Source organism: Bradysia coprophila, unplaced genomic scaffold (genome assembly GCF_014529535.1).
Source record: "Bradysia coprophila strain Holo2 unplaced genomic scaffold, BU_Bcop_v1 contig_732, whole genome shotgun sequence".
In the NCBI taxonomy this organism is placed as follows: domain Eukaryota; kingdom Metazoa; phylum Arthropoda; class Insecta; order Diptera; family Sciaridae; genus Bradysia; species Bradysia coprophila.
In genome coordinates, this window is record NW_023503972.1 from 814,981 (window position 1) to 830,651 (window position 15,671).

A 15,671-nucleotide genomic window follows, 5' to 3' on the forward strand; every position below is an offset into this window, starting at 1 on the left:
AAATGCGGTAACATTTTTCACAACAAAATTGCGTTACACTTTGTAGATTGCATTGGGTTCAATTTAGAGCCGGGCGCCGGTCAATATTTTGTGGCGGCGGCTGCACGTCATTTTTAAATTTTCGGCGGCGGCTGAAATCGGCTCAGCCGATTTCCCGAAATTCGGCGGCGGCGTACGTCAAAAAATTTATCGGCGGCGGCGGCGCATTCGGCGCAGGAACGGCGCCCGTTTTAAAATTCTTTGTATTAAAAAATCGTTAAAAAATCGTTAACCGTTCTTTATGAGGAATAGGAAACGACATATTTGGTTAGTTGTGTTCATGTGTTGTAACGGTTGATATCATCATCATCTGTAAAATTATTTAAAAAAAATTGCAAGTGCTCGACCAAAAAAATAATTATAAAATAAATCGACAAATTAAATACCACAGCACCACCCTTGACCATCAACATTGTCAACATTTTAGTACAGTGGACTATGACAGAACTGTCGAATTTATCCCCTCTTATGCTCTTATCAGAAATTATTTGCAGTTATCAGTACATTTTGCAACGCGGAGCAAAAAAGTCCAGAATGAAATTTTGACGAGAATCGACGAGCTCGATGAAGCACTTCTCAATGATTTGTTCGAGGGCACTGACGACGATGAAGGCTTTTCCGCAGAAGAGCGATTACCTTTGGCATTGGTATCGCTGTTAAATGATGAATCTGATCCCGTTCGGACTATCGAGAAGGGAAGATACATCAGTGTTAAAAGTCATTCGGAAACCCGTTGGCATAGCATCCTAATCATGTGCGAAAGCCTCGGCACACAGCGCGCTGCGGTCAATAGAGTTATACCTACTCTGAAAAAACCGATAACAATTAACACCGAAGAATGGGACTTGGTAATGAATCTTATTCGTTTCCTTAAAGTATTCAAAGAAGCCGTTGAGTCCTTCTCTTACGAAAAGAAACCCACTCTGTCGAGCGCATTAATTTTCCGTATGGAAATCGAATCAGTGTTGACTGTTGACACCAAGCGACGACGACCATTTCATCATCACCGAGCTGAAAGAGAAAATGTTAAGCCGACTGGATTTCAGATTCCCGATTACAGACGAAATTTTGATTGGAGCCCTACTCGATCCGAGACTGCAACACCTTCCAAGACTCCAGTCAGAGTTGGAGAAGAGAAATGTAACCAAGCATTTCCAAACAGTCTGAACCGTCGTCCTTGGTTGCCGGTCAACCAAAATCATCCACGACTGCGTTAAACTCACGGAAGAATTCCAAAGCTAAAGCAAAGAAAAAACAACCATCAATTTTGTCAACTCTCATAAAAAAACACTCACAAAAATCAAATCCTACTCCAACAAACGAGGACCCGAAAGTGGATGAAGAAATACACAAGTATTTCTTAACGGTCATACCGGATGACAAAATAGACGACTTTAATATTTTGTCATTTTGGAAGGACAACAAAAGCAGCCTGCCTCTGTTAGGCGAATTAGTTAAGAAATATCTGTGTATACCATTGACAAGTACGTCGAGTGAACGAGCATTCTCGTACGCGGGGATTCTCATAAGCGCAAAGCGCAGTAGCCTATCACCATACGTCGTCGAGAAAACATGATTTATCCACGACAATTATGAATTAGTTAAGAAGACGCTTTTTGCTAACATTGAAAATAACTACATCAATTGAGCAAGTTTCTTTGTTGTCGATCGTTTGTTTGTACTCAGTATTAACTATGAAATATAATAAAATTGACAGAAATAAACTAAAATGAATTCTATTCCAAATTCCAACTAATTTTGTATCAGAACTCAGAGCTACTTTGATTGCGCCGAAAAATGATGAAAAAACAAACCGGCGGCGGCGGCGGCGTAGTGAGTTTGATGACACCGGCGGCGGCGCGAATCGGCTAGCCGATTGCAATGCTTCGGCGGCGGCGAGGTCGTTTTTAGCTCTTTTTTTCGGCGGCGAACGGCGCGGCTGGCGCCGGCGCCCGGCTCTAGGTTCAATGAAAAAACAATCGAGAGAACCAGAGAACAATATGTCAAATTTATCAGTGATAGAGCTGAAAAATGTGTAAAAGATAATGCGATTACAAAAATTAATGTGCTTTGGGCGAAGATTATGTGTTCATTGATAATGATTTATTTATGCATTATGATGGTGGACAATAAGCTCGATTATTGTCAAAAGCTTTTATTTTTCCAATTGCGTTGTTGTTCGATTTTACTTTATTCATTGCGGTAATGTTAATCAAATTAATCACATTAACATTAAAACCATACTAACTTATACAGTCGAAGACTTTCGAATATCTGCACGCATTCGTTGTTTCACCAGCTTTTCAACAGTTTCACTCCGTAAGTGTGCTGCATATTCAGAATAAAACCTGAGTTGGTCTTCTTAAAAAAGTGGAAAATTACATTTTCTTGGATAACTTGGTCAGAGCATAGCAATTTCCAGCTTTTCTTTCCTCGATGAACAAATTTAAACTGCTTACTAATGCAAAACGCCGAAAGGCGTGCTTATGATTATCTCTCAGGTCGAAATAGTGGTCGAATTATGACTTACAATTTTCCCACACATTTTATAACCACTTGTAAGCCAGGTGTTGCAATTTGCCGCAAACAATAAAAACGTTGACATTGTTGCGGCGCGTGAATCAATTGTAATGTTAAATAAAAACCAATTATCGAATTTTAATTAAACATTTATGACAAAGAAACATTGATACATCGGTACAGTAATTTTATTATTTTTTTGTTTGTTATTATGTTGACCTTTTCACTCGTTTCATGTAATTTTAATTTAAATACATAACAGATGACAAATTGGATCAAAGCTGGGTTTGTTTTGACATTAAAGCGTGCAATAAATTTTATTATTTTATTATTTTCTCATTTTTGTTTTTGAATTTCTATCATTTTTTTCCATAAATATATATATAATGATGCTCATGTGCTAAGTTTTATGGGGATTGTGTACTCTATTAGTACTACATCTAATTTATGATTATTGTAACGTTTCACACTATTTTTTACACATTACTGTTTTTGTTAATTTTTTGTTTTTAAAATTTTTTCGTTTTTTTCTGCTGCTAAGTTCCAATTCACCATTTGTCATAGTAATCAAAATGATATGGTTAGTTGTTAGTAAATATATTTTTTATTAAATTCTTGCGTTGATATGATGAGAGCGCCTGTAATGAGATATGATTTAATTGTTGAAAAATGCATTTGGAGGCTTTCGGTAAAATCAATCTCAACCAATTGTTTTAGCTGATAAACATAATTGCATTATATAGATGACCGTTTCATAATACTGATCATAACGATCAATGATCAATTATGAGATCAGCTGAAACAGTGAGATTGGTTTCCATAAGCACCGGACCGTATAAAACTCTTTTTTTTGGATTTAGTTGTACCGAAGAACAATCTTTTGTTCAAAATATAATTTTCTTTATTAAAAATAAAATCGCTAAACAAAAAATGGAAAATGTTTTTGCACCAATTGTATGTACATTGACGCTTTTCGTAAATATGCCATTTCATTTACACAGCAAAAATTCATATTTTGTTGTCTTAAAAATTTAAATCTCTTTTTTTAAGTTGGTTCAACCCAGAGAATTCATTTGACCTTAATTTTGAACTTTGGAAAAATTAAATTTTTAAATTGGTCTAAATTGGTTTAAATCTACAGTCTGAGGCAGTTGAATTTGCTTCAGCTGTTTTTCAACTGATCCACACTACAATCAAAACTACTTTCTACTTGTTTATAACGTTGAAATTGCTACATGCAAACGCGTATAAGGACTTATAAACGGTTTTGGTTGTTTTGTGTGGATCAGCTGAAAAACAGCTGGAGCAAATTCACGCTGAAATTTCACACCAGACCTTCACAATTTTATTTTATTTTTAGAAGAAAATTGGGGGCTATAACTGGACGTATGTATCTCAGAGGATGGAAATTTATCATGGCAATTACTTCAAATAAAACTGTTACGGTCTTGCAATTGTGAGATTCGACAATTTCAATACAATTTATACTATTCAGTACACATTCCTCTAATGGCAGCATCTCCTCCAATGGTTCAGAATACCAAAATAGAAGATCGATTTATGCACGACAGAGACCTGAATAATCTAGTAGCTTTATAATTTGCGAATGAAATCAATTCAATTCATGTCAGTGTCCGTTTGAGTTCATTTTCATACATTGTATTAGGTTCCCCTTATTTGACGTTTCGAAAATGAACCGCTACTGCCTGGTTTATTTTACTCTGCCTGGCAGTAAATGAAAATGACAGGAAAAATATGTTGACAATCTGATTGACGTTTTGTACAGGAAATATCAATTTCAGACTTTGAAATGTGGGAATGCAAACTAATTAAAAAATTCCAATGTCATAAGTACACAAATATTTTGTTGACGATGTAAATATTTTGTGCCATAATCATGCAGCCATTTAAATGTACAGCTATCAAAAATTAGTTATTATCACATTTTTGTTTTATGTAGGATCTGATATTTCTTGTCCCAAACATTCTGACAGCTGTTATAATGAATGAAATATTTGAATTTTTTCACAGCCGAAATAAGTAAATTTTTTTAAGTGTACGAAAATTTTTTGTAGAACGAGACAAACTGCTATTTTGTCTTGAAAATTTTCGAAAACTAGGACATTTTTCATCAGAAAATGTTTGAAATCGAAGAAAATCTTCAAATATTCGTAACTAAAATAACTATTGAAAATTCATCGGGGCCGATCAAGAACGTTTATCTGCCAATCGGTTTCGATTGAAATAGTTGAAACTCATAATTCGTTCTTTCTTTAAAAATCACTTAACACTTTACATAGATTATGTAAAAAATGAATATAAATGTGAAAATTGATCATATAATATCCACGGTATGGTAAACGAAATGTTATTTAAAAGAAAATGTATTTGAGACTCTGAAGTCGAGAGGTTTGATTATGACATCAATTCCCTTACTAGGTCATCTGAATTTCTTCACTGCTACTTTAGCACCAAAAATTAATTATTAAAAGGTGATGCAGTTAATGTCAATCGAATTTGTGTCTAATTTCGATGCAGCTTCTTGACCAACTACTCCACACATCCCAACACACTGCTTATATGGAATATTACAAGCTGAAAAGTGAATATGGTTTAGCATGTTGTCGAGTCGAAAAATCGTTTCTTGAAAATTTTTAAAAAAGTTGAGGTTGGTGACATTCGAGCGTAAGGTCAGGCACATGACAATTTTTTTTCCTCGCTACAGTCAAATAGAATTTACAAAAACAGAATAAAAATGTGGAAAAGTTTTTCTTCACACAAATTAGTGGGGTTTATACCGGGGGGTTTATTCGGAGATTTATGGAATTAATGGAAAAAATTATCATTTTACCAAAATCATTAAAAGTCTTAAATAGACTTGATTTAGATGGAACGTCATGCCACAATTTTAAGAGGGTTTTTATTATTTTCTGAATGCAAGGCATCAAAACTCCGTACTGTTTCGCTGGTAAATTTTTTGTTTCAACAATATAAATTTGGGATATATTCCTCGCCTTCGGCTCGAATCATTTGTGAAAATGCAGGACAGGACTGACTCTATGACATAATCTCGAAATATGAAAGTGTGTGCCATTTTTATGTTTTCTCCGCTATACTCGTGTTGTTTGTATTGAGGCTGGTTACTTTAGACATTACCATCCAAGTATCTTCACAAATTTTTATAGAAAATATTGAATAATTACGTGGAATGTCCCATAGACGTCTTTATACGGGTATCATACGTACGCGCATGGTAGAGGAATAAAACCGTATTTAAGCATGCAGAATGAGTGTGATTACACGACAGAGTCTGCTTAAGAAGCTGAAACAAGCTCTGGCACAAATTCGGTTGACATTAACTGTATCAGATTGAACCGAACTTTGATGATCGCTTTTTAAAATTGGTTTCGAATAACACTACATAAAATTTCTTCTCTTTTTAAGTTAGATTGATTAATTATTGAACAATCAATTTTATTGTGAACACTAAATTAATCAACGTAGGTATGCCGCTAATTTTAATGTGAAATTTAATTTCATTTTATGTACATAATTCAACGTTTCATAAATGCACGTTATTATCATTGTGTGTATTATAACGTTCATGCTCAATTCATATTTTTTTTATATTTTCTCTCTTTCCCTCTTTAATAAATAATTTATTTACAATTCGTTTTTATTTTATTGACGAGAAAATATTCCAATACATTTAATATTAATATTATCTCCATTGAAACATATGTGATTTTGGCACAGTTCATAACATATTGCCATAAATTATTAACAAAAAAAAATGTTTCTCTTTTCCATTCAAGTAGATGCTTTTTTTTGGGACAATATGATAATAGATATCGGTGCTACAATTTCACAATTTTTATTTATTTTTTTGAATTTCCATTTTTTTGAATTTACTACAATAATTTCAATTTATTTTATATTTCTCTTTTATGTTTCACTTGCATTTCGTGTTATATAGTTTCGGATGATTTATGTTTTAAAATTAATTTGAATGAAATTCATTCACTCTTTTGAAGGTTTTATGCTTTTTGACTGAAATTATGTTTATTATTTATTGGGCGAGAAAAATCGTGAAAAAAAAAAAATTAAAACTAATTTGGATAGTCACTTCAGCCACAAAAATGGATTCAGTTTCATTAAATCGTTTCGTTCAGATTGCAAAGCCTTGTCACAATCCAAAGCTGTTGGTTTGATTCCGGGTAATATCGGTTATTTCGTTCGAATGAAAGCAAATGTCATCATCCAATTTGTTTGTATCGACGAAGAATAAAGTTCATGAGGTTGAGTTTTTATTAAAATAAAATCGTGGGTGGACAATATCGCTTTGGCGTGTTTATTATTCGTTCAACCATTTAATATCATTTGATTCATGACTATGGGACAATTTAGGAAAATATTCTCATTGAATCTTTGGGAAAACGTTTTCACATATTTTCTTCAATTTTTCCATATTTTCTTCCAAGATTTCCAAAAAATTGGGAAAATTTTGAAAAAAAAAAACAACAGGAAAATGGGGGAAAATACTTTTCCAAAAATAGTCCATGGTAGACAGTAACAGTATTTGTGGTACACAATTTTAGGCAGTGATAACCCCTCGTGACGAGACAACCTGACGGTCAATTGGGCGATCTCTAAAGCGACAATCAAAATATTTTTACCGCTCCGCGCTGCATGAAAACAAACAAACGGCCTTTCGGGTAAAACCTTGTCACCATTACGAGTCGAGTAAATACTGGGTGAATTTGATTAGTGTTTTTTCTCGTTCCAGTAGGTTTACAAAATTAACAAGTTTTGCACTGGGAAGCAAGGGACATGATTTGTGTCGAGATCAATTTTATTAAGTTCACCGTGTGAAACAAAGTATTGCGAAATTATAAAGTGGTGAGGCTTAGTGTATGTGGAAAAATGTGGAAAATGAAAAACTGTTGTCGTGCAAATGGTCCATAGTACGTTACAACCAAAAACCACTTTTTTGATACATTGCACCTGTTCAAAAACAACATGAATGGACCGAGTTTCAACTAAACAAAACAAAACTAATGGATCTTGTGAAAGAAGTAGCATTCAAAGACACTCTAAAATATCTCAATGGTTTCACATTTTGTTGGCAATCGTAAAAAAATGAATTTTCTTTGTGTCCGAGTGAAACATTTGCAAGAACCGCTATGTATCCTATAGAAATAAAATCCAGATTCGTAGATTGAGTGACTGTTTTAAGATTATTGTGTTTAAATTCAGACTTCAGACGTTGAATTCTCTTTTTTTGTTTATAAATTGGTATTAAAAGTAAAATTGTCATAGCAAATATTATTGGGTTACTTAAAATTTAAAAATTGAATAGCGTAGTGGGGACTTACGTAATTACCAATACAGATTAAGATCTTTATCAGTATTACTGGGTCGATATTTGGTTCATTTTCACACGTAGTTCTTTGCAGTATTTCTGTAACGAAAAGAAAACGAAATGTTAAAATAGTTAGCCTGTCAGCATTATGGATAAGGCGTGCAAACAAACAAGAATCTGAATGTCAATCTAATCAAATACGCTCTCAATTACACATTGATAAGACATTTTGGTGGAAAGCATTTACTTGATACAATTTTTACGTAGGTAACACTTCGATAAATACTTCAATAAACACTTCAAAAAATCGAAAAGTTTACTCTCTTGCACAATTTGGCTCTACCAGTGGGCGTAAATATTGGGGGACCAAAGAATTTCCTGCACCTTGGCCATCAATTGGACTGTTGTGCGCGTATTGTCTACTATTACGTTAATTTACTTAACAACTTTTAGTTTTAAAAAATGAGATATTATAAAGTGATCAAATAAAAAATCATAAATACCGACCAATATAATATTTGATCGACTGAAATTACGAATTACAAGAAGTTTTCGTAATTTTACCGAACAAGAAATCAATTTTACCGACGAAAAAGTGATCGACTGAAAATTCAAAATTACCGACCGAAATTGTGAAATACCGACCGAATTTGTGAAATACCGATCAAAAATCCTAAGTACCGGCTAGTATTAATTTTGATATACTATTAACTCTAATGGATCGACCATAATTACTTACGAAAATTAATTTTAGACGGTACTTTCGTATTGTTGGCCGATCATATGCTTCCTTAACAGTCGGTAAACACGAATTAACAATCGGTCAACACGAATTAACAGTCGGTCAACACGAATTAACAGTCGGTCAACACGAATTAACAGTCGGTCAACACGAATTAACAGTCGGTAATCGAAATAAATGGTCGATCACTTGTGGTCGGTACTTTATTATTTCGGTCGGTGGATTCCAGTCGGTCATTTCGCTTTTTTTGTCTTTCTTTTACCATTTAGATCGGTTGCTCCATTTAATGGTCAGTATTAGATATATTTGAGTCGGTATGTTTGAATAATTTTTCGGTCATTACGGTCGGTACTTTCCATTTATTTATCGGTATAATGGAATTACGTGGTCGATTTTAAAAATATTAGTGGGAACATTCTATAATTTGTTCCAAAATAAAATCATACGATTATGTGTCTTTTTACATTGCTATTATTTATACATACACGAGAAGAAATGTGAATTTCATCAGATTTACTGATTTGAGACTAGTTGTGGATTTCAAATGACTCCACACAAAATTTGTTTAACCAATGAAGGACTAGAATTCTGAAATAAAAAATCCAGGTCCTCATTAGAAATCCCAAATCAGAATACCTGACGAAATTCACTTTTCATGTAATTATTTATTTTGCTTTTTTGAGTTAAATAACGTACTTTGAAGCCTCCATTCGATATGCAACGTCCTATTTTCAAACAAACAAAGTGAACAAATTGACGCCATTTTGACGGTCATTCTGATTTTTCGGTCGTTTTTTTATCATTTTGATCGTTTGTTTCCTTTAACTTAGTGACTATTGGCAGGCGCCTGCGAACAGTTTTTCCCTTTTACATAATGCTATTGGCAGACGCCTGTCAACAGCATTTTCCTTTTTACAGAGGCTATTGGCAGGCGAAATGGCCTGCCAATAGCATCTACGTTCCTTTAATGGTCGATATTAGTAATAAGCTAGACCGATCGTCGAGTGATTCGGCTCATGGCCCCATGGCGAAGCGCCAACATCTAAATCGCCAAAAAATATTTTCCTTGTAAAAAGTGAAATTTTCCTTGTACGAAATGCGGTAGGAAGTCATAGAGTCATCTTCCTTTTACGAAATGTAACACAAAAAGTGTTTCTTCAACTCATGAGATCCTTTTCGACAAAGAATTTGGTTACTGAAAAAAAAAAATTGCGATTTTCTTTGACGATACTTCACGGAAAGTGAAATTTTCCTTGTACGAAATGCCATAGGAAGTCATAGGTTCATAGGATTCAATTAATTTACAGATTTTTTTGAACGACTGAAATTATAAACTACCGACCAGAAAGTCTGTAGAACAGGATGCAATTGCTTGTCCAAAATTTTAAAGCAACGGCTGCATATGACCGACCAATATAATAAAGTACCGACCAACAAACTAATTTACCTACTCAAATAATAATTATCGACCGAGAATTCAAAATTTTAGATTTTATTATTAGGCTCTTTATCTGTAAATTTGATATATTAGACGGTAAATTAATTTTTTAGCAGGTACATTACTGCCGGTAAAAGTGATTTAGCAGTAGTTATCAGTGGCGTCGATCAAATTACACTTTATGGTCGGTATTTCAGAATTTTTAGTCGATCACGTTCAGTCGGTAATTCGATAATTTTCAGTCGATCAAATATTATTTTTGGTCGATCAAACTGCATTTACAGACGATCAGTTTATTACCACCCTTAAAAAATTATTACTTTTTCGGCAACTTAAGCAGCCATTTGAGAGTAAATTTTGTTCAACGAGATCATATAGGTGGAGAAAAGTGAAATTCGACAGGTTGTCTAAGGTGGGAGCTGTCTTAAAACCATTTTACTTAGTATAACATAAACAAATTAAAGTATAATGCAAACCAGTTCCATAATACGGGACTATAATATTCTGTTCAGTGATCCAATTCAGTATTTAATTTATGATTCTGGTAAATACAACAAAATCAGAAATAAATTAAATGAACTTTCAAAGCACAAATTTATTACGCAGATTTTATCACCCGTCCTGCGAAAGTCGACCATTAGATAACAGTTTGTCTCCTGCAAAAGTGATCCTTTACGTGAAGAATATTTGCGGTTCATTTTCGTATTTTGGGCAGACAATAAACTATATCACATTGGATGATGCTACGTTGTTCATTATTTCGCAAACCAATGTTGTGATACTCGCAAACTCACAAGTTTCGACTGTCTTTTCGAGTTTGTGTTAGGGATCATTCATAAATTATGTAACGCTTTTTCAGTGGTGTCAACTTAAGTAAAAGTTAAATCTATTTTCTTCCCCCCAATATTTCCCCCTAAATTGGGGGATACAGCACCGTTTTAACTTAACGTTAATAGCATTTCTCGTGTTGTTTAGGATTTATATTTGATGACAGCACTGAAAAAGCGTTACGTTATTTATGAAGAAAGTTGCCCAAAAAGACACTTGTGATTATCACAAAACTCTATTTCCTAATTAATGAATTAATTACTTTCACAGCATCCAATGCAGTCTACCATTACGTGCTCCATGAGTCAGCAGATATATAGATACAAGGACCGTGTATTGGTTGTGCAGTTTTTAAAAATGTCAGTTGATGCAAGATCAGTATAGTATGTCTTGTAAGCTTCGCGTCGCATCGACAATCTCAAATCTGTAATACGTCCATACGAACGTGGTGCATAAATACAACTATTTCATTAAATTCTAAGCATACAATTAAGAGTGGAAAAACGTTTCCTGCATGAGATTATTAAGCAAAGTATTCAAAATTACAAAACCGCATATAAAGCTAATACTCCACTAGCGTTAACGTTATATACTGTGGCTCTCCAGTTATTAAAAGTATTTTCTATCTCATTTAATTACTCTTACGGAGCCTTATTCACTGCAAATAGAGATTAAATATTTTTCAGAACTGCAAAGTCCCTCTCTGAATAATGTACCACATGGAAAATGTGGAAAACGTTTGAATTATATTTGTTTGCAGCATCATTCACAATTAATTTTTCCACAATGTTGAATTCGAATTATCAGTGTACATCGGTACAACGCTAACCCGAAAACTACAGATTGACTAATATCCCACGAATGTGTATCGTAATTAACTGTATGTGTAACATATTCGTGCAATTCAGTGCAATGGTTGAAACTAAACTTTATAACACTTTGCATGCCACTAACACGACACTAAACCCTATCCGCAATATTTGTAAGCATAACAAGAAACGGTCACTACATAACACGGCCGGCATAATTAAACGGGTTTATGTGATTGGATGTAAGTAGAGTAGAGAGCGTCAATTTAGAGAATTTAAAATGGTTAACAGCATTAAGTACATTTCGTTTACCCAATCTGCAGTTAGAATTGCGACAATTTGGCATGCTTAGTATACAACAATTTCTTTTTTCACCGTAAAAGTTTCCACGAAATAAATGGCTTTAGTTTTAAATGAAACCAGGGGAAAACATTATGTCAATGAGCTGGATCTGAAATTCTTTTAAGGCTATACACACTGTGGAATACACACAGTTTGCAGTCGCTACGTTCAGGTTTCAAAACTATTCACATGTCGTAATAATTCAGATGTTACACAGAAGTTTCCGTCTTAGTTTTCCCATTTCCACTTATTTTTCGTTTTTTTTCTTTTTCAAAAGTTTATCAGTTATCACTTTGGTGAACATTTTTCATACAAAAATGAACATACGTCATTTTGTTTCCCCAAAGGTCACAGCGGTAAATTTTTTTTCTGAATTTTTGAGGTTAGGGGTCATTCACGCAAGCTTTAAAGGGCGAATTTAGTCTGATAAAAGTGTACGCCTCATACTAATTCGATATTTTTATTTTTGATTTTATTCCGTTTTAAGACCAAATAAGCCAAAGCCCAATAGAAATTCAGTCTAATCATACAAAACGAATCCATACATTTGTCCAAAAGGCAGTTACCGTTACTGTCAAAAACACACTGGGGAGTTAACTTTAATCACTAATCACATTTGTTGCCTCATGTAATGAATTACTTTCGTAGCATGCAATGTATCATAACATTGCCGTGGCGTAAAAGGTCGAAGTATGACCGTCGGCCGCAACAATTACCTCACTAATGTACATATTGGTAGTGTCGAAAATAGTGTGCGTGTGGCAAAGTGTGTGGAGGGGTAGACTAAACGTGACGGAATCTGTAAACTGGTAACTGCTGTTCCTCTCCGTTCCTCTGATTTCTCTAATTTTATGCGCTAAGACAAATGACAATTGAGAGAAATCACAGAAACCACGAAGAACAGTGTCTAACGAAAGTGCAATGTTTTCGTGTGCAAAACAGTATGCAAACATGTTTCTGATTTTCTTTGCTTCCTACATTGTTACGGTTGAACATGAAAGCAACTCTAAAGTTTCCTGCAATGGGTAAACATAAGTGAAGCCAACAAAATTACCATATACCACTGATGGAGAACGAGTGGTACCAATACCCTCTTTAGCTACCAAACTACTTATTAGGGTGGTGAAAGAATCAAGTAGTCTTTGGAACGTTGGAACATGTACATTACAGCGTAGCCTGTCAAAATGTAGAATAGTGTTTGTAGAATACAAAGAAATAATGTGTGAATTTGACACAGAGATCTGAGAGTTTGTTTGCTAGAGAGAGTATTGGTTGTACAATGTACAGCCTTCGTATGTGCCACCCCCAGACACTTCGACATAAAATATATGTGAATAGCGTGAATAGTGTCTCACCCGTGATATGTGCCTGTTCAAATACGAGTAGAACACTGCAATGGTCATGAAGAATTTGAGGTATACTTGTAGGCGTAATTCATGGCAATGTAAATGTTGAAATTGAAATAATAGGTTTCTTTCAAGGTCGTTCAAAGTGTCAGTTGTCATCCACAGAGAAGCACACAACCTCACTTTGAAGTTTTAACGAACAAATTTGTTTAAATTGCGGTTATGTTTGCTTCTGTGGATGACGGTCGGTTGTCAAAATTCGTTTTTACCGTATGATCGAAGAAACCTATGTAAGTCACTTTTGCATGGTCCCGCTAGACGAATTATCAGAACTATCGACTCATAGTCAAAACATGGTCTGACAATCTTGGGTTCGAATTCTGCTCGGTGACGTTAAGGCAAAGGAGGTTTTCATTTCAATTTCTAGTTCTACTTTCTGTATAAATTCATTAGTTGAAATTGTTAAAGTCTTTCGGTGACCGATAACCGATAAATCTTCATATCAACAAAATAAGTTGAAAATGAACAATGATCTCCGTTCACTAGATCAAATAAAAACTGAAAACCGTGCCTTTTGATCAGCAAAGAAAGTAATAAAAAAAAGTCTGTCAAACAGTGGTTCTGGTTGCATAATGTCATTTGCATTAACTTTACCGGTAGACAAAATATATGCAACGTGGAAAATTAGAAGTTTTTTGCTGTTGATTTCCTGGCAACATACACCAGCGGTTTGGTTTCGGACATGTTCAATTAAAATCGATCCCATCCGGAAGTGGGTATAGATATGAATATGGGCTGGGTATATAGTTCTATACCATCGAAAAAAATTCATTAGTATCCTGTCGTTACTTTTATACCATCAACAATGTACAGAGTTAAAATTCATAAAACGGAAAATCTATTTGTTCGTGTTTATGGAAACTGTTTCGATTTGTTTCATTTGTTTTTTGATGGAAAATAGAAAAAAATGACAATTTTAAAAACGAATAAAAACATTTATCTACTGTTACCATTACCAAAATGACAAAATAGCGAACATATACGCGTTTGTATCTTACACTGCGTATAATGAAAGAATTGTGCCTTTTATTGAGTAAATGATATTGCTTTCGAAATTGCATTGATACAACATGTTTTACAATTTTTTTTTTCGACCTTACTGTTAACTACGGATCCGTGGTGGCGACAAATATTTGTGTAGAGCGTTTTACCTCGGACATCAAGCACAGTTTTAGCTGTGGTACACTATTAGTTAGTGCAGTTGATCTGTGGGACACAATATTCAACATACTTGTGTTAGTAACGAAGTAAACACTCTATAGGGGTAAACCATGATGATTTGTGAAGTTCCTATGTATCCTGATTCGTAAGTAAAACATGTAAACGGATCGTATGTGGATTTGCTACGATGACCCAAGCAAACTTCAAAACACAATTCTTCATTCATCCAACATCCAAATTTCTTGATTCGTAAATAGTATGTTGTGTTACAAGTATTGTAATGTTGATTTTTTCAGCACTAGACCCAAGTTTTCCTTACGAGCGGAGCGAGTAAGGAAAATTGGGTCGTGTGCTGAAAAAATCTCATTACAATACGTGTAACACATCATGCTTTGTGCCAACCGAGAATTGAAATAGACAAATGCCCAAAAAATCATAATTTTCATTGTAAACACTCACTCTTCAAATTTGATCGATCACATTGCTTTAAATTTTCTCAAACGAATGCTCTAACAACTCATACAAATTCCATATCAACACTGCTTTGAGTGTTGTAATATCACATCAAACGGGAGCTGAAATTAGTCACTTTACAACACTAAAATGAGTGCTGAAAAGAGTCGTATTTCAATTCTCGGTGGCACAAATACAATAAATTGCTGTGATTGGTAGAATTCAAAAGCATGTGTAAAGTTCGTAGAATGCTTGCTTGAAACTAATTTTTAGACACTCGATGTGTATTGTCACGCTCGGCCTGAAGCCTCGACACCTCAGCGTTCTTCACTAAGCGAAATTTCCTACGTGCTATGCGTATATCATTCGTGCCTCCTGTTAAAAAGTGTGGTAAGGTAATTACAGCTGGCTTGAATATAATACGTGCGAGACGTATTAAAAATATGAATTTTATTGAATTCACTTTACAACATACACCATATTAAAAGTTCACAGTAGTTATTATACATTTTAGAAGTTATTGGTAACAAATATTTCAAATTAAAAATTGACTTCTTCGGAACCCGGGACC

At 34.3% G+C, this 15,671-nt stretch overlaps 1 protein-coding gene across 3 annotated transcripts in view; it reads right to left on the reverse strand.

Moving 5' to 3' along the window:
- Positions 1–7,069: 7,069 nt before the first annotated feature.
- The window catches only part of LOC119084433 (lachesin), a 106,932-nt gene continuing 98,330 nt past the window's right edge, over positions 7,070–15,671 (reverse strand). For all 3 annotated transcript variants that reach the window (XM_037194412.1, XM_037194411.1, XM_037194413.1), the window contains one exon: positions 7,070–8,020. The gene's annotated coding sequence lies outside the window, so the exon portion shown is untranslated. The remainder of the gene's footprint in view (positions 8,021–15,671) is intronic.